Raw genomic sequence first — 23,439 nt, forward strand, 5'->3', positions numbered from 1 at the left:
GAAAACGAATTCAATACCGATGAAATGTATAGCTAATATTTAGACTCTGACAGCTGTCATTCGAGCGCAACCATATGATGACGTAACGCTTAAGATATGGTAAGGCAACCGAGTAAGGCGCTTACTCGCTAAAATATGGCTTTAGTTCGTGACAGGTCACACGTCAAACGTCAGCGTCGTCAACTTCATTACCGTTATTTAATATATTTTTTGTTAGCAGCACTGAAAATGACCAACATCAAAAGTACACAACCACTATAAAAATGGCGGCCACCAGGCGCAGTGGTCATTTTTGGGTATGAGGGCCATATTTATGCATTAACCGTCCAGGTATATTTATTAAGTTTGTGTTGTCAATGTAATGTCGCCAATGTCAATGTTCGATTCAAAGTTTTTACTGTTTTTATTTCAGTTTTGACACACAACACATTGAACTAAGTAACTTGAAAAATTTTGTGCGAAATATGACAACAGAATTCAAATAATGAAAGTAGGCTGTCCGACAGAAGTAAAAAGAAAGCCTGTGCAAGCTAAAGAACAATGAAAAATGGCCGCATTTTATATGACATAATTTGATGCTTGACAGTCCGTGCACCCTCGGTAAAAGCTGTATAGTTTAATTAGTTTTGCATTCTTAGCGCCATCTGAATTTCGAGGAGTAGAAGCTTTTTAGTCCAAGCTTTCAAGACCCTGTTATATCAGTACAATCAAAAAAAGCTAGTTAGCGCCCTCTACGTTTAATAACGAAATGCAATTAAGTAAGTACGCCGCAGACCGGCGGGAACTTTAAAGTTTAATCTACTTCCTAAATAATTATCCGGCAAGGCGAACTATATAAAGTCAATTATTTCCTGGCGGTTCTCTGACGCGATGAGCGTACTTATTAATAACTGACGGCGAAATTCTCGCGGAAACGTTTCAGCGGAATTTATGAAACGAATCAGTCTAAGCGGGGCTGCCTCACTATCATGGCTGATAATGGAGCCGGAGTATTTTTATCGTTCGTGCTCGCGACCGGATTGGACGACGCTCAGATCCGGCACATGCCCCATTGGTCGGATTAAATTGATTCGGAAATTAGGTTCGGGCTGGGGAACGGACGGGATGGACGCCCGCTCGGTATAACTTGCTCGCTATCAACGATTCGAGTCAAATTATACAGAGAGTTTGATAAAAGACAGCGCCTACCCAGGTAGCAAAATGACGTCTTGAAGACGTCGTTTTTCGTACTTTTAGGTCTATATGACCAGTCATTTCGACGTTCTTACGACCTTGAAGTGACGTACATTTGTCACATCCAAAATGACGTCTAAAGAGCCGTCGCTAATACGTCCTAAATAAAGGCTAAATGACGTCGATGACACATACTAAATAAAGGCTAAAAGATGTCTTAAACGGAATTGAAAAAGACGCCTGAAAGACGTCAAATATTTATACCGGGTGTCTAAGGAAAGTGGTTCGCGTTTATAACTTTTTAAATTTTTAAGTTAAAAAAATGAATGTAAATGATGCTAACTTTCTTATTTTAAATGGGACCCCTCAACTTTTTAAACAGTCAATTATATTTTTTCTAGGGCTACTTGATGTAAAATTAACAATGTTAAATTTTTTCATAGCACTCTAGATTGAAATATAAAAAATTAAATAATTTAAAGGTTAGGTGTCAAAAGTTGACTTATGGGGTATAATTTTTTTAGAATGTAATTTTCTATCAAAATATGTCAAAAAAATTGGGGGATCCTATTTAACATAAGAAAGTTAGGGTCATTTCCGGTTAAACCGGAAGTGACAGAAAACAACTGAATACGTCAACCAATCCCAATTTGGATGCTACATTCACTTCAAAATTTATTTTTTTTTACTTAAAAATTAAAAAAGTTGTAGGGGCGAACCACTTTCCTAAGACACCAGGTATAGGACGGCGTTTAAAATGACCTTTGAGAACTTGTTGAGTATAAAAAAAAACATTCTTAATTAAATTCCAAATATATATATTTATTTATTTATTTGTAAGTATACCAAAATAAAACAAACATTCTTTGGTTAATTTTCTTGAGGTAACATTTGGTACAAGAATACTGACAACTTTTAATTTTTATATACCTACTTCGGGTGGACATTACCTCCTGAGTAAACAATGTAGTTTTTTACATACACTTATATAAAAAATGGCAAAAATTAAATCAAATAACAAAACGTGAAAAGAATGATTCCCTTTAACAAATGGAGCTTATGAAGACTGCTGTTGCAAAAAGCCATAAGGAGTCAACACATGGCAGAAGCAAGTAAAACGGCTTTAAAAAAAATTCCTGTCGATATTTAAACCATTAAAATATACCTAATTTGATCCAATTTGGCCATTTGCTAAGATGATAAGCATTTGTTCAACACCCAAAATGTGAAACAAACACCGAACACAAAAGGAAATACAACACCAAACAATTACAAAACCGGGTTACCCGTAATGCCGATTTACCACCAATTGCATATCTTATTTTAGTCACGTGATCGATTACTGAAAGTTAACACTCTTTGGGAATTAATACATTAAGCCGCGTTAGTGTATGTTTGCTGTAAGACGAATATCGTGCTGGTGAACCCGGGTTCAATTCTCGACTTTGTCGCTTCTTTTTTACTTTAAACTTTTGACTTTTTTTTATTAATGGATTATGTAATAAAAGAAACTCAATATTTACCTGAAATGTGGTAAAAAAAAGTCATTTTAAAGACCACAAAGTATAGACGCCATTGTGCATAAAGGATATGAACGGTTAACCTGAAATAACCAATCAGGACGACATAAAGACGTCTTTCACTGACGTCAAAGTACCGTTCCTAAAATGACGTCGAAATTATTGCGTATAAAATGCAAAGGTTTCTTTTTACTTTTGCCGAAAAACTAGCTTTCATTAATTAAATATTCCGACAAATCTTAACAAAATTGATCTATGGTAAAAAAATATTATATCTTAAAAATTATTATTTCAAAATATACTTTCTCTACTGCTAGATATTGAATTCCAAAATAAACTGCCCAGTGAAGCTCAATATGAAACAGAATTCATCTTGTTCCTATATTATGTTTTTGACGGCCTCAATGTCAAAACATCTTCAAAATGTGGCGTCAAACTAGAGAGAAGAGCAATTTCAGCAGTTTCAATGCATGTGCAATTTTGGATCCTATGCCAATCTTAGAGACTAAAATTTTCAAAGGCAAATAGAAATATGGGAACTTTTACTTTTAACTTGTTTACTAGGTAATAAGTAAATATGTTACTAATTTCTTGATAGTTATTAAATTTATAATATCTATTAATTAAGGAATACTGCTCATGAATTGAGTAGGGAGTAATTCCTTGGTAAATTTATGAATTTTTTTTTGTCCTTATGAATTTACAATAACCTTTGTAACACTCTGTATAAATTATACTTTACAGACTTTGTTCTTCATAAAACAAAGTTATAAGGTCGAATTTTTCACATATTTTAATTTATGTTCAACATTTTTTATTTTATGCCTATATAATTTTTTATTGTATAACTTATGAATTGTCTGCTATAATCTCTTAAATATTAGAATATGGTAATACATTTGGTGAATATTTTTATTATCAAACCTGTCTCTAGTAGGAAATGTATGGGTCTTTCAGAAATTATAGTACACAGATAGAAAAAGTGATAAACGGAGGACTGTTTAATATGAAGTTAAAAAAAGTCCCAATATGACACTTTTTCAATCTGCCTATTATAAAGTTACCGAAAGAATCACACATCTCCCACTAATTTTAAGTGCACGCTATAATAGAGCGGAATTCAAATTTGGCGCCATAATCAATTTTTTTCTCGCCATTATGACGTCACAAATTTATTTTTGTTTGCTGTTAGTACTACCCCTCGAAATTCAGAGGGCGCAACATTCACCGACGTTTCAGTGTTCTATGGGCTCTTATGGGAGTTTTCTATTTAAATAGTGTTAGTCCATGGTATAGTAATAAACGTTCTTTTTAACGAGACCTATATAGCTCGTTTGATTCTGATTACCCAATTTACCGCGATTTAATAACATTTAAATAAGTATAAATTTGGCGCCATTTCTTATCTTTTATATTTATTTATATATTTGTTTGTGCCAAACTCTTATATATGTCAAAATACAGAGAAAAAAAGTATTAGAATTAAAATTTCAATAATAAAACTTATTCTGTAATAATATAATAAATAAACACACTAAGTGAAATTAGCACATGACTACATATAGGCGTTACTTTAGTAGTAATTTTAAGGCAATTATAGGAAAATTTGCCAATGAACTTGCCAAATTGTTTAGCTCTGTTAGTGGTACTATAAACAAGTTTTTTATAGTTTTTTAATGTTTAGATCAAAAGCATTAGTACTTTTACTAATCTACAAGCCATCAATCACTTGACGGACTTGATCATAGGTCATCTCAGTAAAAAAAAAGCCTGGTCCACAATTCTTCGGATTATTTGACAGACAAGGGAATCAACTCTCTCAGTTTAGTAAATGATTCATTGAAGAGGCAATCATTAATTTGGCTCCCCTCCATTTTTTTAATATTACAGATAAACGATATTATCACTTTTCACGTAGCTTGGGACCGATTACTTGCCCGATTGATAAAATTATCATTTGAATCAATCTTTTTACCACTGATCTTTAATAGCATCATTTTTTTCCGCAAAACATACGAATAATAATATATAGAGTGTTTCGTTTAAATTAATGAAGTTGACATCTACTTCCGGTATAAAAGATATACTTCTTTTATATGTGAAAGCTAAAAAACTTCCGAGACCTCTCTCTAAATATATATTTTTCTTAATAACAGTGAGCAAATTATTCCGACCGATCGTACCCTCCAGCATCCCTTATTAGATGGGGGGGCGGTGGAGGTGAGGGGGCGGCTTACAATTTATTACAGCTATTTATTTCCCGGACTAGATTACATGCATATAAACGTTGCTGGGAGCTGTCTCCCCATTTCGGCTCAGCGCTTCGCAATTCAAAAATAGCGGCGCTATCTCAGCACATTTTCCAGATTCGACGCTGCCCCTCCCCCGCTCTCTTCCCTTCGCCGCCCCCGTTCTCGTCCGCCCCTTCACCCCGGTTCTATATATATGTGCCGCCGTTCAAAATTCTACACGTACTTCTCTTTATTACATAAATGTTTCGTGGATGCTTCGGTTTGGATCATATACATATAAATGTTCCTGTTTTTGTTTTTTTTTTATATATAAGGGGAAAAAGGAAGAAAATTGTTGGATGCTTAAAAATTCAGGAAAGAAGGGTTTTAGCGTACGTACGTTTTTAAATTATATTTTTCTAAATATGTTTTATAGAAAGCATTTTTGTCTAGGAGCCACAGATTTCGTTCAAATTGGGTTCCTAGTACTGTGAACTTCAAAGCTGATTTTCTTAAAATGGATCACTTCTAGAAAAAAAATTATGAGAACTTTTTGGTTGGAAATTTCCCGAACTATTATATTGATTATGACACATTTTTCTATTAAAGTAGTTGTTTTAAAGTTATAGGCCAAAAACGGCCAATTTACTAGGCAAAATTTGTTTTTCTTAGGCCCCTGAACTTCAAACACGATTTTCTGAAAAAGTATCAAATTTACAAGAAAATTCAAAGAGTACTTTTTAATCAGAAATTTTTCAAACTATCACTTTGGTTATTACACTTTTTTCTATTAAGGTAATAGTTTTTAACTTACAGGCCAAAATTTGATTTCAGTGGGCAAAGTTTGTTTTTCTTAGACCTCTGAACTTCCAACCTGATTTTCTCAAAAACTATCAAGTTTAAAAAAAATCTAAAAATACTTTCTAACTGGAAATTTTCCACACTATCACTTTAATTATTACATATTTTTCCATTAAAGTAATCGTTTTCAAGTTATAGGCCAAAATGCGCCTTTACTAGGCAAAACTTGTTTTTTTGAGGCTTCTGAACTTCAAACGTGATTTTCTGAAAAATTATCAAATTTACAAAAGAATTCAAAAAGTACTTTTTAATCAGAAATTTTCCAATCTATTATTTTGACTCTGACACTTTTTTCTATTAAGGTAATAGTTTTTAACTTATAGGCCAAAATGTGATTTCACTGGGCAAAGTTTGTTTTTCTTAGACCTCTGAATTTCAAACGTGATTTTCTCAAAAACTATCAAGTCTAAAAAAAAATCTAAAAATACTTTCTAACTGGAAATTTTCCACACTATCACTTTAATTATTACATATTTTTCCATTAAAGTAATCGTTTTCAAGTTATAGGCCAAAATGCGCCTTTACTAGGCAAAACTTGTTTTTTTAGGCTTCTGAACTTCAAACGTGATTTTCTCAAAAATTATCAAATTTACAAAAGAAATCAAAGAGTACCTTTTAATCAGAAACTTTCCAAACTATCACTTTGACTATTAAATTTTTTTCTATTAAAGTTATAGTTTTTAACTTACAGGCCAAAATGTGATTTCACTGGGCAAAGTTTGTTTTTTTAGACCTCTGAACTTCAAACGTGATTTTCTCAAAAATTATCAAATTTACAAAAGAAATCAAAGAGTACCTTTTAATCAGAAATTTTCCAATCTATTATTTTGACTCTGACACTTTTTTCTATTAAGGTAATAGTTTTTAACTTACAGGCCAAAATGTGATTTCACTAGGCAAAGTTTGTTTTTCTTAGACCTCTGAACTTCCAACCTGATTTTCTCAAAAACTATCAAGTTTAAAAAAAATCTAAAAATACTTTCTAACTGGAAACTTTCCACACTATCACTTTAATTATTACACATTTTTCCATTAAAGTAATCGTTTTCAAGTTATAGGCCAAAATGCGCAAAACTTGTTTTTTAGGCTTCTGAACTTCAAGCGTGATTTTCTCAAAAATTATCGAATTTAGAAAAGAAATCAAAGAGTACCTTTTAATCAGAAACTTTCCAAACTATCACTTTGACTATTAAATTTTTTTCTATTAAAGTTATAGTTTTTAACTTACAGGCCAAAATGTGATTTAACTGGGCAAAGTTTGTTTTTTTAGACCTCTGAACTTCAAACGTGATTTTCTCAAAAATTATCAAATTTACAAAAGAAATCAAAGAGTACCTTTTAATCAGAAACTTTCCAAACTATCACTTTGACTATTAAATTTTTTTCTATTAAAGTTATAGTTTTTAACTTACAGGCCAAAATGTGATTTAACTGGGCAAAGTTTGTTTTTTTAGACCTCTGAACTTCAAACGTGATTTTCTCAAAAATTATCAGATTTAGAAAAAAAAAACCAAGAGTAGTTTTTAATCAGAAATTTTAAAAACTATTACTTTGATTATTATCATTTTTTTCATTAAATTAATGGTTTTCAAGTTATAGGTGAAAAATGAGAACTATCACTTTGGTCATTACACCTTTTGCATTAAAATCATATTTTTCAATTACATGCCCATAATATCACTGCATTATGAATGGAACACATTTAACTAACTGTTGCTCCAAATCTATCCTAATCCGAAATTCCCTTTAAATTTAAAAAAAGAACCTAAATAATTGTACCATAATGTTGAGGTTCAATCATAACTTCTGATGGTACTGTTGATGGCAAATGAATAGGAACTGTTTACCCAAAACGGTATGTGGTCCTTCTAAATATATAAATCAGCAGCTTCTGTAACAAATCGCAGCGACAATATTTGACTTTTATTGACCGATGTTTTGTCGACTGAAACGAAATGATTCAGTTTCGTCGGAACCTTTTTAAACTTGCCGACGATTGTTGCCTTTTTGGGGGCAAAGGACCCCTCAATAAAATCAACGACAATTTTGGGTTATTTTGTCCGTTTTCATCGGTTTATTGTGCCACGGAGATAATTGAGTTAGTGAGGGTCGAAATGGGCATAGTCATGTCCCGGTATAAACTTTTTGTTGACTACCCTAGACGAGAATTATTGCATATAATAAAACTATAGCGTTTTCTAATTTACTGTAAAGGCAATAAAGTCGTTTTTGGCCAAATAATTGCTACTGTATTCCACTAAGTTTAGGAGGTTCTTGAAACCGGGGTAAATAGAGGTTAAGTTGATGGGAGTTTTTTTTTTATTTTACGATGACTTAAAATTGATTTTTTCTAAAAAGTTAAACTTTTAAGTTATTAGGTACTAAATAATTATATATAAAATAATATGAAATTGAAATAAACTATTATTAAAGAAATGTTGAAAATATATTTTCTGCAAAACATTGTTTTTCATCAACACAACCCTTACCCCCCCACCCACCCCAAACGCTTTCCCAGTAAGAAATTTTTTTGAAAAATCACCTCTTTTCGTCTATAATATCCAATCTAATAGCATTGATTTTTATTAAATATTTATTAATATACGTATATATAATTATATCAAATTTAAATAAACAAACTGTGTTTTTAGATTAGATATTAACGATGAAACCGGCTGTTATTCATGCGTATTATTTTCGAAAACAATTATTTTTCAAAACAATTTCTCACTGGTAAGTTGTGTGGGGTGGGTGGGGGGGGTAAGGGTAGGCTTAATGAAAAACGGTTTTTTTTTTGCAGAAAATAATTTCCTGAGAAAAAAAATGATTTTTAAGGAAATTATTTATAGGTGATAGAAAAATCTATAGCTTTTGTACCTATACTTTTCCCACATAAGCTTAAGGTTTTTGAGTAAAACGTGAAAAAAACCCTATTTTAATTTTCGAAAGAAAGGCGTATCGTTTTGAAAATTGCAGTAGTTGCACTGCAGCAGGACTATTATTATTATATTAAACGTTTCACTTATTTAAAAATAAAACATTTTAAAATGTTATTGGGTGTTTTATTTATTAATCGAGAAGGCCCTCGAATCCGTCAAAATAACGCGTCAAGATGAAAGAAACGCCCAATTTGCCTCTTTAATTGTGGTACTCTATAGCCCCCCTTGTTTTGACTACTGGCTGAAATCCATTTATAATCGGTCGGATAAAAAACCCCAATTTAACACATCGAAGAGAGACGCCTAAATTATCTCGGTTAATTGATTCAACAGTGGCACACAACACTTTTAAATTGTTTCTTTAAAAAGATTTTTTAAGTGCCTCTAAGAGGTACTTAATTTAAACGTTAAGAGCCCCGGCCCCCCTCACCGCTATATACCAGAACGAAATATCGGTTTTTTTTTTATGGGAGTCAACAGTTTAAATGCCTGGAATAACGTTGAAAAATATGGTCTTACTACTAGACGTCTACGAACCTCTATATAGGAAACCAGCAGGGTATCGCTTGGTTAGTAATTATCTTTATTTTAAGTGTTTAGTTTTACAATATTTTGATATTCTGGATCGATATGGACTTTCAAACAAGGCAGTATTCTGAGCTTAATTTTGTATATCATATACACTTTTGATCTAAATAAAGTCTTTACCAACTCAGGAAGTTAGAACCTTACAGTTTGCCGACGATATCTGTTTGTATGGCAAAATTCTAAATAAAGCAATTACAGTGTTAATAAACTGCGTTTCTTCCAAGATCTAGAAGTATTCCGGTAAATAGCTTGAACTTCGGTGATACAGAAGTTTGTGATCTAGCGAATTTATATTATAACGGAGCTTAAAAAAATATATTTATAAGTTCAGAACTCAATATTAAAGAAAATGAAAAAAATCACCTGTTAGAAAAGTTTAATAATACTTACCCGTCAATGTGATCTTTATTAGGTGTAGTAAATGCGTGCTTTAAAATTTGTATATGAGGGTACCTACTTATTTTATTTTCATCTCATAATATGTGAATAAATCAGTTAAAAGACCATACAAAAATACATTTAGAATGTACTCACAATATAAGTTAAACAGGTCACTAACATAATTTAACATAGGTATTATTTATTATCAAAGTAACTTACACGTTAATCATAATAACAAATTTACTTCATTTTATAGATGAACATCATTAATTGGTATAATTAGGAACTGTAAAGGAATATGCATAAAAACTTCATTGTCTTAATTAATATTTTTTATTAATATGACAAAATCTATTTGACTATATAACAAAAAAGAGTTATTCATATTATAATCCCCTCTATTGGCACAATAAAATCGAGTAATTAACAGAACTAAATATATTTGTTGTACCAAAAATTACAATTTAATAAAATAATAAGTTTGGTTTTTTATAAGAACATTTATATTCATAAAATAGGTGTAAAACTTCTCTTAATAAATAATTTTTATTAATCCATCCTATCCAAAAATAATGAGTTAATAAACGTTAATTCACTCTTGTAATAAAATTGATGGCAGGACAAATTTTAATAAAAACGTACCCTTTTTATTGATATTTTTTATACCCTATTTTTATGTGTAAACATTTTTTACGGACTCCTATTTTGTTATTTTAAATCTAAAGTTCGTCTCTCATTGATGATGGTCATTGAATTTAGACGAAACGTCGATTTTTTATTTAATAAATCTGCCTTGGAAAGGTTCAAATGAATGAAAATAATGTGTTAGAAACTGATAGATAGATGTCAGGAATATTTTTATGTTGTTAACGGTTTCATTTAGAGACCCTAAAAGTCCTAAAAAATTCATTTAAAATTACAGGAGAGTATTTAAAAGCACAAGTTGATGATGGCCAATCAATGCCGAAACGTTGAGTTTCAAATTAAATTAAATCATTCTGTTTAAGTGTTTAGAGGAATAAATATATTTTTTAACATCGCGTGAATAGGATGCGTTAAAGAGAGATACACTTATGACAATAATTAATTAATTCCATCTCAAGATTAAACAGATGTTCACCATTGCCAACCTAAAAATTGAAAACCAGTGACTAGTTTAACTAGTGATACCAAAATGATTTAACAAGAAGATTAATTATTCAAGATTTATTATTTTTTTAAATCATTTGCACATTTATGTTGGTAGCACTGGGATTTAAATCGGTTGAGTGATGATGTGTTTACACGATAGTTTAAAGCGACGATTTACGATCGCCAAAGCGGTTTATCGGTGTTGCGAATTATGTTAAACCGATTTCCGCTAAACCACTTTAAGGTGCTCGTATAAACTTGGCAAATGTTAATTAAAAAATAGTGCGTTTGAGACTTATGCTTAATGATTTAAATTTAATAGTATCATCTTGTTTAGACAAATATAAATTATTTTAAAATAGGCCGGATAAAATATAATTTAAATTGTGCGTTAGAGAAAAACAGAATATTTATATAAAAACAAATTATGAGGATTTTACAAGCTTAAAAACTGCATTTTATTTAAGCACTTAGAACCGAAACTTGTACTAATTAGCAAAGTGCCATAAAGACTATTCTTAGTAAACCAATTTAACCAGAAACGGTAACAATTCAACCGTTTACTCTACCCTTGAAATCAATTCGTTATAATGACATTAGCGCAACAGCGAACCACCGGGGATCAATTATTGACGACCACATTTTGGTCACATTGAGGCGAATACTTGACGGGGGCATAACTAACGCGTACTTTATGGCCCCTGGGTGTTCAGTTTACGTATAGTTTACCGACTGCTGTTGACGATTTACATCGTTTTAAGAAATTTTTGGGTTTGGATTGTTTTGTTGACCACAATGGTGGGGCCCTTTCTCGATTTTTACGGTCGGGGCTATTAGACGCTAAGCGACAATACTTATTGATATTAGCCAGTTAAAGCGGTACACTCATAAAACTATTTATTTATTATATATTCTGAATTTTCTAGAGATTTATGCGGGGTGGTAAATGTAGTATGAGGTGTTTCAAATTTGTAGAGGTATGGGGGGGACAATTGGAATGTGTTAAAGAAAGATAGACTTATGTCTATAACTATGTGTAAGGCAAGGCAGAGCATAATAGGAAAATGTTGTGTAATTTTGAGGTTAGGTATGTTTCGTCTTGTATCTAAAGATATCATCAGACCCCAGTAGTAAATTATGTATATTTGTCTAATACCTTGTATGTGGCCCTCCATGAAGAGAGTAATAATAACTTCATTACCCTCAACTTAACACTGTTGCTGTTCTAATGTTTATTTGGTAAATTATGTATGTAAATATTGTTTGTTCAATACTTTATTTGAAGTACATATCTAGTCCGGGGAATCTGTACCATATTTCATGAAAAAAAAAATTGAAACCCGCAAACGAATGACTGGATATGGTAAAGGGGTTCACAAGAAACACAAAAAAAATAAATTCATACCTGGGGTAGTTGCGGGGTGGTTTTGCGGGGGTGAAAACTGAAAAAAACAGCTGGAGCATTTTTCTATCGCCATTTCCGGCGAAAGTTGACGCCCAAATGAAAAGTGCTTAATGGCAAAGTTGTAGACAATATAAAAATCTATAATTTTTGTAGAGGGCACTTTTGAACATGATGTTCAAAATAAATGCAAAAATTGCGAAAAATTTTTTTTTCGTTTTTTTTTTTTCATTTATCCAAAAATTATGCAATTTTCATAAAACTTGGTATAAATATACCCTTTAGTATCTTAAATAATCTCTATTTTTTTCAGTACTATACAATAACAATTTTTCAAGAAATTCAAGTTTTTCAAAAAAATTACTTTTTTTTTAAACGAAATTTGTCCTTCAGAGAATTGTCCTAGGAAGTTCATATGGGGCTCATTTTTTTTTGTTTTTATTTCTACTTTTTAATAAAATAAAGAAAGGTTATACTTCCCACTTGAAAATAAGCCAAAAAATGCAAAAAACTGAAAATTTTTTTTTTGCAACAATGAACTTTTTAATAATTGTTAATTATTTTTGTTAAATAATTTTGCAATGTCTCTTACTGCATAACCGAGGAGCACGTCGATGCGACTGAGTCTAGAATCACTAGAGATGCAGCTGATCTTGAAAATTTATTGGTATTTTTCAGAAAGTTTAATCCGTTTCCAGACACACAAAACCTGATGTCCATCTTTTCCGGAATTGTGGGTAACAAATCGATCAACTGCCATCGAGCGTACGAAGTTGGCATGCAGTCTGTCGAATCCGTAGTAGGTAACAATTTTGAGAATGTTAAATTTTCAAAAAAGAACAGGGTTTTATCACTAAAATGAGTTCAGGCATCGATCAAAGTAAACGACGAGAACATCATAATCGATCCTTTGATTTTATTTCAAAGAATATGCTTGAACATCAGCAAAAAAAGTGACATGAAAAATTACTTAAAGTGTGAACTTGCGCCATATCCGTTGTCACTTTTTTCTGAAAACGGTATGCGGAAAAATGTTAAATCGCAACTATTTGACCTTTTTACCATCACAGAACCTACACCGGTTACCGAAAACGTTGTACATGTAATCGATGGCGGCTTTTTATTACGAAAAGTTGTATGGCAAAAAAATGATACTGTACAGATTATTATTCAAAAATACTTATCTTTTGTGCAAAATCATTATGCGACGAATTCGTGCATTATATTCGACGGTTATCCAGAAAGTGAGACTGATAACTCGACTGCAAGTTCAACAAAAGCAAGCGAACGATTAAGGCGGAAAAGTTCTTCGAACTGCCCTACATTTCACCTTGAACTGCACACACAAGTTACTCTTTCGCAAGAGAATTTTTTGTCAAATGAAAATAACAAGGTAGAATTGATCAAACACTTAGAAAAAGCTTTTAAGTTATTCAGTTAAATTCCTTAATTGTTAATAGTTCAATTGAAATTGCTGAAAGTAATATGTTTAAAAAATCAGCAACTGGAGTAACTGAATATAACAAGCAGATCGTCATTGTAGGCCAAGATGTTGATCTTTTAGTTTTATTGCATCAATTCTATTTAAACAATGCACCGATCTACTTTTTGAAAGTAGGTGCAGGAAAAGTAAATGATGCAATTTATTCATCAAAAAGTTTCAAATTCCAGCACTACTAATCTGTTATTGCTTTTATCCATTGTTTTACTGGCTGCGATTCAACATCTGGGTTCGCAGGGAAAGGCAAAAAAAAAACAGTGTAAGCGCTCATGAACTCTCCGAACTTGGCTGAATTAGCAAAGCCATTTTATGAGCCTGATTCTCATCCAACTGTAATAGCTCACAATGGTTGTAATATGATTGCACATATTTACAATTACACTAATAAAAAAATAAAGGAAAAGCTACTTTGAACGATTTGAGATTTCAGCGTTATGAAATCTTAACTGCTAAATCTACATTTAAATTAGAAAAATTACCACCAACAATTGGAGCAGCTACACAGCATTGTTTCAGAGTATATCATCAGCATCAAATGTGGCTTGGTAACAACTTAAGTGCAACCATGTGGGGATGGAAAGAGTCACTCGTGAATAATAGTACAATTCTTATGCCTCGATACACAAGCGACACGATGATACCCGTTATATATATAAGAGTTACTCAAAAAAATCTTTTGCACCTGCAAAGGTAATTGCAGTACAAATCGATGTGGGTGTAGGAAGCATGGGCTATCGTGCACATCATTGTGCACTAATTGCCAAGATACAGGAAACTGCTCCAATATCGATGAAATAGAGAAAGATTGCAGTGATTCAGAAGAGATTTTAAATGAGTTTGAAATTCCAAGAATCTCATTAGACGCCGAAAATGAAGAAGAATGTGAAGACTCTGATATCAGCGATTATGAAGATGCGGAAAATGCTGAAGAACCAGATTGTACTGGAGAGTCCGACCATGAACAAGTTTCACAGCATTTAAATAAAAAAAAAGACTAATAAATCAATAAAACAATACGTTGTATTATATAAACTGTACATAATGTAAAAAAATTTCTTGTATCATAAAATATTGTATTAGGTTTTCTTGTATCATAAAATATTGTATTATATTTTCTTGTATAATAAAATATTATATCATAAAATGTATAATGTATTCATAAAATCAAATACTGCAATAAATTTTCAGCAATTTTGTAAAATTTTAATTTTTGGAATTGGTAAGTTCGAAAAATCGATTCTACCCTTCGAAAATTATAAGGCGACATCGATTTCTCTGGCTGATTTAGTGTAATATACAGAATACGCGTCGAGGCACGGGATACATACTGGGGGGGTAAGCTTGAATTGTCTCCTGCATAAAACAATCTATTGAACTTTACATGATGAAATATATATTTTCTTATGTATTTTTTTTCGTAGAATCTAGTGGTGTTATTACTTTTTGGACATTTTAAAAATTTTTAGTAAATTATTAACAATTAATAAAAAGTTCATTGTTGCAAAAAAAAAATTTCAGTTTTTTGCATTTTTTGGCTTATTTTCAAATGGGAAGTATAACCTTTCTTTATTTTATTAAAAAGTAGAAATAAAAACAAAAAAAATAAGCCCCATATGAACTTCCTAGGACAATTCTCTGAAGGACAAATTTCGTTTAAAAAAAAAGTAATTTTTTCGAAAAACTTGAATTTCTTGAAAAATTGTTATTGTATTGTACTGAAAAAAATAGAGATTATTTAGGATACTAAAGGGTATATTTATACCAAGTTTTATGAAAATTGCATAATTTTTGGATAAATGAAAAATAAAAAACGAAAAAAAAAATTTTCGCAATTTTTGTATTTATCTTGAACATTTTGAGGTTATGTTCAAAAGTGCCCTCTACAAAAATTATAGATTTTTATATTATCTACAACTTTGCCATTAAGCACTTTTTATTTGAGCGTCAACTTTCGCCGGAAATAGCGATAGAAAAATGCTCCAGCTGTTTTTTTCAGTTTTCACCCCCGCAAAACCACCCCGCAACTACCCCAGGTATGAATTTATTTTTTTTTTATGTTTCTTATGAACCCCTTTACCACATCCAGTCGTTCGTTTGCGGGTTGCAATTTTTTTGTTAAAAAATACAGATTCCCCGGACTAATCGTTTCAAGAAGCTATAGACTTTAAATTAGGACTGCTTGTATGTATTTTATATAATTATCCAAGAAATAACGTACAAAAATGTAAAATAGTCAGAATTTCCTTGGTTTTGGTTTTGAGGTTATGGCAAAAAAAATCTGCTCATAAATAATACCTATATATTTGTTCAATATCTTATTTAAGGCACATAACCACTCAAGAATCAAAGAAAACCTGAATGAATTCAATTTGTATGAATTTTACTAACTTATCAAAAAAATTTTTTTAAAATAATGCATAAACAATAATTTTCGTTATTTTGATTTTGAGGTTATGAAAAAAAAACAGCTGGTAAATATGTATGTATATTTATTCAATACCTTTTTTAAAGCATATAACAATCCAAGAAGCAAGGCACACCTAAATTAGCACTGTTTGTATGTATTTTATCTAAAAAGTTACGTTTAAAAATTGAAAATAAATAATAACTTCCATTATCTTGATTTTGAGGTTATGAAAAACAGTGGGCTGATAAATAAGTGTAATATCTCAACTAAAAGTTGGAGCCTTCAAGTGGTTTCTTTCAACCGATTTCTTCCCTATAAATCGCTTAATCTTTTTATTCGCTTAAAAACGATTTACGCGACTACTGTCGGTAAATATGTCGTTAATTTCGGCCCCAAAAGTGAATGCATGCAAATTTCACGATGGTCCACAATAAAACAATAAAAGTTTTATTGGTTCGTTGAAACCGGACCATTCTGCACTAAATGTTTATTTCTTTATTGCGTTTAATGACTTTTATGAGGTATTCCGGCACTTTATTAGGGTGGGGTTGTTACCTCAAAATCATATTTTTGAAAAAACCTTCGTAATCTGAGAGATCATAATGTTTTTATTATTTTCGGGTATTCACTGTTATATTTTACCCGATTTATGTGGTAAAATGCTAATTATAATAAACGGTAAATAATATATCGGACCTATGCTATGACGTAATTTTATCGGAGCACCTTGAGCGATCACTCTACTTCTTCTTTTCTTCTTATCTAGGCAAGCTTTTGAAAAACCGGATGGCCTCAAATTAGTGACAAAAGGCAGAATATTATCTGTAATTTTTACTAGGTATGAAAATGTCAAGGTTTTTTTTATCCCATGAAGCATTTCCATTATACAAATAATTTAAAAAAATACTGCCGGTAAGTTTGCTTAAAAGAGAATCGTCAACAGTGACACTGCTCTTCTTCTTCCTCTTCTTCACAATTTATGCATATAAGGAAAATGTCACAATGACAGCTTGAACTATCATTTTTGTTGACAGAAGTGACAGTTAAAAAATCATGCTATCAAGAGTACTTTTATTTCCACTATACAGGACACGTAGGTATCTACAAATGCCTAAATAAAAACTGGCGAGTAGCACAAAACACGTATCCGTACGGAAAACTCTTAAAATATTTCTATAAACTCCCGGTGAGCCAACGAATTTTCCGCCATAATTCTTACTGTTCAAGAGGGTCGGGATGTAAATTCGCAACACCTGAAATTTTTAGTTTGTGCCGCTCGCTCGGCCTGTGACACTGGATCTAAATATGTTGTTAAATCGAAGTTTATATGGCCTTTGGGAAATCAGGCAGGGCCCCCCCGTATGACACCGACGTAGTATTCCTCCGCCCTTTCCTCCCGGCAACCCTTGATTCTTATACGCGACCGAACGGAAATATTTATCGGGATCGGGGAAACGGGAATCCGGTCGCCTTTTACATTATTTCGTTTTCACCCCTTATTCAGTTTTAATAATACAATTGTTTTTATTTTTTTTCTTTGGAAATGTGTTTTTATCGCATGGAAGTTTTATGTTGAAACATAGGCAACCCACTGAACGCGAAGGTTCCTAGGACGTAATTATTCCTTACTTTTGACAGATGTCACTATTCATAATGGCAGGCAGGCAGGCAGGGGCAAAAAAATCTAAAAGGAAAGCTACTTAAAATGCCTGAAAAATCCAAAAAAAATATTTCTACGTCCAGAAGAATCCCTGGGCTTTCCATTTACATGCTTTATAGATGCTTAAACGTCCTTTTTATACCATAAAACAACGTTAAAAATGGCCGATTTTGGTGTGTTATGATTCCCACTGTCAATAGTGTCAATGGTACTTGACACAGGGTTGCCAATAGTCCGACATGCCTTTCCGCCATTTTAGGGTCTTAATTCGGTCAAAATCCGCTAACCGGTTTTCAGAACTCCTTCAAGTTATTAACTTACCTTATATAAATTTTATTTAAAAAAAATGTATATAAAGTAATATTCGGTGGGTAGTAATAAAATAAAAGAGTGAAACATGCATATTAATTTATAACAATATTTATGATCTATGTACGTACATTGCATAACAGTAATAGTTAATTTTAAACATCATAGTTGTTAGTAATTATATTTGAAATAAGTTACTACAGATTACAGTGTTTCTTGCCTTTTTCCTTGAGGACCTCAACTGCCTGGAAGAAGTTATTGATTTTTCTTTTACAGGCATATCATTAATTACCAATATCGTACTTCTTCTTCTTTCTCTTTTTAAGTGCCTGGAAGAAAGTATCGAATTTTGTACAGCCAGTTAACTTAGATCAATCCATACATTCTTCTTGTCTTTCTTCTTTTTAACCTCAACTTCCTGGATTATTGATGTTTCTTTTACAGACAGTTTATTAAATTTATCCTCCATGTCTTCTTCTTCTTCCTTCTCTTGTTCTTCTTCTTTAAGTGTCTGGAATAAATTAAGGAATTTTTTACAGGGACCAGTTGAGTTATTACACGTACACAACAGTTCTTCTTGATCGTCTCTTTAATTACCTTAACTGCCTGGACGAAATTAATAATTATTTTGTCCGTCACTTGTTCCTCTTTGTCTTTTTTTAATTGTGTTAACTGTCTGTAGGAAATCACTATTAACAGTTCTTATGTGTATAAATTACAAATACGGCACATCTAAATAAAGCAAACGGATAAGTACTACTGATTTTTTCATTCACTACTAAATTTATAAAATTAAATTAAATCTTACCATTAATTACACACAACACTTAATGCTAACTTATCTAGCTGACCTTTTGTATTACCTATTTGTTATATAGTGAAAGGTAGGCAACCCTTTGACCACGAAGGTTCCTAGAGCGTAATTATTGCTGACTTTTGACAGATGTCACTATTTTTTCCGTTAAAAATTCCTAACCTCAAATAAAAATATTTTCGATTTTTAAATGTTATTTTTTGTATATTTCAGTAAAATACATAAGAAAAACAGTCCTAATTTAGATTTTGCTTGCTTTTTGGATGGTTGTGAGCTTTAAATCAGCTGATTTGTTTCATAACCTCAAAAATCATTTAATGAAAATTATTTTTTAATTTTGACACTTTTTAGATAAGTTAGCTGGATAAATAAAAAACATAGGAATAAAGTTTTAATTGTCACGAGACTTTAAAAGCCAATACTTCAAAAATTTGCTAAAAATCCATAATTGTTTCCTAAATAAACTCTAAATTCCAAATTTCATTCAAATCGAGCAAATACCAAAAAAAGTAAAAAAAAAACATAATTACCACATAAAATAATAATACCCATTAAATCCCGATTAGATTTTTCTTTATCATTAGGACCCACTGTGTTGTAATTTTTGCCTAGCAAAATGCCTTGTATAGACCACTGTGTCGCATGAATATTATAATATTACAGGAAAAATGCTAAAACGTCAAAAGTTGCCGAATTATCACGGCTAAAAGAACCCGATTTGATAAAAGATATGCACATATTCGGATTCTCCAGAGTCTCTTGAATAGTTCCGTATCAATTTCAGGAAGTTCTGAGCTATTTTAAGCATTTTATCAATGAAATTAGGAAGTAAGTCCGAGCCGATTCATCCACGTTGACGCCATATTGTCAAAACCGCCGTAAGTCGACATTAAAATCGCGCGTAGACGTCAAAATCGACCATTTTCAGACGATGATTTCGGGTATAAAAAAAGGTTTTTACCGTATGATTTGTACATGGAAAAATAGTATAAAGCCTTGGGAACAGTTTAACATAAATTCTGGACCGATTCTAATCGGTTTTAGTAGTTAAATTTCGATTATAAAAAGGGTCTTATTTTAGGTGGAAACGGGCGAAAATTGCCGTTTTCGTTGCCATGGAGACGCGCACTTGTTGGGTGCTAGACCATATTACTTATTATACCCTGTGAGCTCGGCCCGGGGGGTACCAATATTCAGCTGACCGATTTTTTGAGACCTTTCATGGAAAATTGCATTTTCTTGGAAAATGGTGATATTTGAAACAAAACGGTATTTAGTGGATTATAGCCAGATAAATTCCGCGTGTTTGAGGGCAAAAATGGTCTTTGTAGGTGGCATAGCCATTGCGGTATTAGGCGTCAAAGTCAAAAAATAATGTAGAGCAAAAACTGCTCTACGTAGATGATTGTAGAGTGTGTCGAAAAATTGGTTTTAAAAGGTTCTTTAAATGCTCTTATTGAATGAAACCTCTAAGTACCACCACTAAAAAGTTATTAATATTTAAAGAAAACAAGCGTAAAAAAGGGTATTTTCAAATGAACACTGCTCACCCTGTATAAATGATAGCCTTAAACTTAAAACACCGTTTTATTCAGAAAAAATGCAGGTTTAATTAATCCAAATGAATTTTTTTTTAATTTTGCATTATAAAAATTATACAAAGAAAAAACTCAAAAAAGTTAATTGTTTAAGGTTTTTTTGATTTTTCCCCAAAAAAAAACATTTTTTTTTTAAGTCCTTAATAAAAATTGTAGTTCTCGATGAGGCGCACCTATCTTCTGTGAGTCATTAGCGTTCCGAAGTATTTCCGAAAAAACACCGTTAAACCGTCAGAGGGGCTGGAATATCACACATGTCTAAAACCTTGAGCGTTAAAAAAAATACTTCCCGTGTGCTAAGAATAACCAAAAACTATACAAATAAGGTCCTTATTAACTCTAATCGATCTGTTAAATTTCATAATATTCAAGAAACCGTTGCGACCTGTATCGAATTCCCTTGACCAAAATCGAAGAAAAATTTTTTTTTGACTTTAAAGGCGTCCTAGTCCTAAACAAAAAAACAAATGAAAATTTGAAAATAATCAAATTAAAGCCTCATATTTCTAAATTATAAAAAGGTAAACATCGTTTCTCTAATCCAAATACAATCAAAGTTATAAACACTTTTGTCCGACCGGTCCGAATTTTGTGCGAAAACTCCAGTGCGGGAGAGCCCCATAATAAGAGCTACGCTCTTATAATAACAATCGTATATTGGTTTCTCCTTGTTTCACGGATGTGCTAAGGTAATGAACAATATAGTATAAGGTATACTTGAAAGTAAGTACCCTATTCCAATTACAGTCGAACAACTGTATCAGTCATTATGATCAGAGAGCTCTCATTTAGGTTATAATTAACTGGTCTGCATGTATGTCATTTCATAATACCAGACAGACAGGGGCATATAATTATAAAAAAAAGTGACTTAAAATGCTCGGAATGTTCCAGAAAATTATTTCTACGTCCAGAAGAGTCCCTGGGCTTTCCATTTACACGGTTTATAGATGCTTAAACGTTATATGTATACCATAATTCGCCGTTAAAAGTAGCCGATTTTTGACGTCTGCAGTACTTCACTGACGTCTTAATTCAAAAAATTTGGCGGTAAATTTAAATTGCTATTGGACCAACACAGGGTGTTTTGCCTTTGATTAAAATTGGCCTCGCCATGTATAATATGGTAATTACCCATCCATTTTGCGCGTATATACGGACCCGAAGCGATAAAAATCCTCCTCCCGCTAATTTACGGGCCAATTGCGGCCCGATGTTTTTAATAAAGTTTAGTCGTTGATTTAATTCAGGTGTCGGTACTTTATTGCGTGCCGACGGTTAATGGGCCAACGTTGATAGACTTATGGCCCTTTATTCGGGTGCCCCCTATAAATTGCGCCGACATCACTTCATTGGACGTTTGTTTTATTTTCGGATTTTCTTATTGAGCCGTAAATTACCGCGGGGATTTTCTATATGAAGGTTTCATTCCGGTTTTTCTATGAGGTATAAGGTAATTTCCTTTAATTATTAATTGAAGGACAGAGATACAAAAATCGTTTTAGAAATCCCCATTCTTTGCCCCAATAACTCGTTTTAAAAAAATCACTTAAAATCCCATAGAGGAAATACAGCCTTAATCTAAAAATCTGAGGAAAAAACTACCCTAATCCAGCAAAATTCCACCCTATAATACAACAATATTCTCAAAACATTCTCGCATCAGTTATGATGTGAATCCAAAAGGGCCCAATCTGGCATATTGCCGTTTTATTGCCCCGGTATCAATATAATAAAGGGAGATAAGCCCTTGTCAAATTGGTCAGATACACCCTATACTTGCCTCACAGTATCTCTATATATGACTATTACCATATTATACAATATATACGGAAGATGTTAGAATGTCATAACAAAAAGGGGGAGAGCTCGTTCCACATAATGAATGGGATTATCGTTTTATATTGGATTAGTTTTTAATCGGGCGTTTTACACATGTTACCATCGGGCAGTTTGAGAAAAGGGTTTTTTGTTTTTGTTTATTGTCAATGGGTTTAGGTACCGTGAAATGGGCCCTTGTAGGCTTGGGAGTCAAGGGTCGTTGGGTTTTGATTTAGAGCAGGTTGTACAAAAGGGGTATTGATTGAAGGAAACTTAAATGTGTATGAAGGGATTGTATTGATAAATATCCTGACAATTTTTTTTTTCTTAAAAAGCATTACTTTTTCAGAAAATATTAGTCTTATGTAAAGAATAGAAAATAATTTTTCACACATTTCAGCGTTTGATTCACCTTTCTATCTATAATAGCAAAAAAGCTATCATAGTTTTTCGAAATGACTCTTTACTCCAGGTCAGGACGTCAAAGATCTGATTCCCTCAGGAACTGAAGATAAAATAACATGGACTGTCTGTACAAATTTTCTCTTAATTCCAGGCACTTGCTGACGTCAATCAGCGGATTGCCTCAAAGACTTGAAAGAAAACACAGCTCAGACTGCCTGGACGAATTCTTTCTGTATTCCAGACAGATGACTTACAAAATTGGCTCTAACTCAGAGAGTTATTGAGCTACAAAAATGGTTCATATATAAAATCATTCTCTAAAAAACTCTTCAACTTTCGATGAAAGTTCCATTGAGGTACCTGGAATAGTTTTAAAATTATGCGGTCTAAAAGTATGGAAATTTGTGTTTTTTTCTTTTTTTTAGTTAGGACTGCTCTAATTCATTTAATACTAGGGCTCAGTTCCAATGGTACTCAAAAGTGTGCTCGAGAGGTACCATGGCTCACAAAATGGACTCTAACTTAGAAAGTTGATGAGTTACAAACAAGAAAAAATTACTTCGATCGTCTGGACGAATTTTCTCTTTATTCCAAGCAGTTGACGATGTTCATTAATTAATTAGGAAATTAATATGGGAATCCAAAGTGGGATTCGCTGTTACTTTAAACCATGAAGTCCAAAATGGTTTTTCGGAGAA

The 23,439-nt window shown here is 32.1% G+C and overlaps 1 long non-coding RNA gene across 1 annotated transcript; it reads left to right on the forward strand.

Annotated features, from left to right (window-relative positions):
* The first annotated feature begins 448 nt into the window (after nucleotides 1–448).
* LOC126736574 (uncharacterized) lies at nucleotides 449–23,278 on the forward strand. Its single transcript, XR_007660699.1, has 3 exons — nucleotides 449–758; nucleotides 22,893–23,097; nucleotides 23,167–23,278. It is a non-coding gene; the product is annotated as an uncharacterized LOC126736574 (long non-coding RNA).
* The last annotated feature ends 161 nt before the right edge of the window (nucleotides 23,279–23,439 follow it).

This window comes from Anthonomus grandis, chromosome 5 (genome assembly GCF_022605725.1).
Source record: "Anthonomus grandis grandis chromosome 5, icAntGran1.3, whole genome shotgun sequence".
NCBI lineage: Eukaryota > Metazoa > Arthropoda > Insecta > Coleoptera > Curculionidae > Anthonomus > Anthonomus grandis.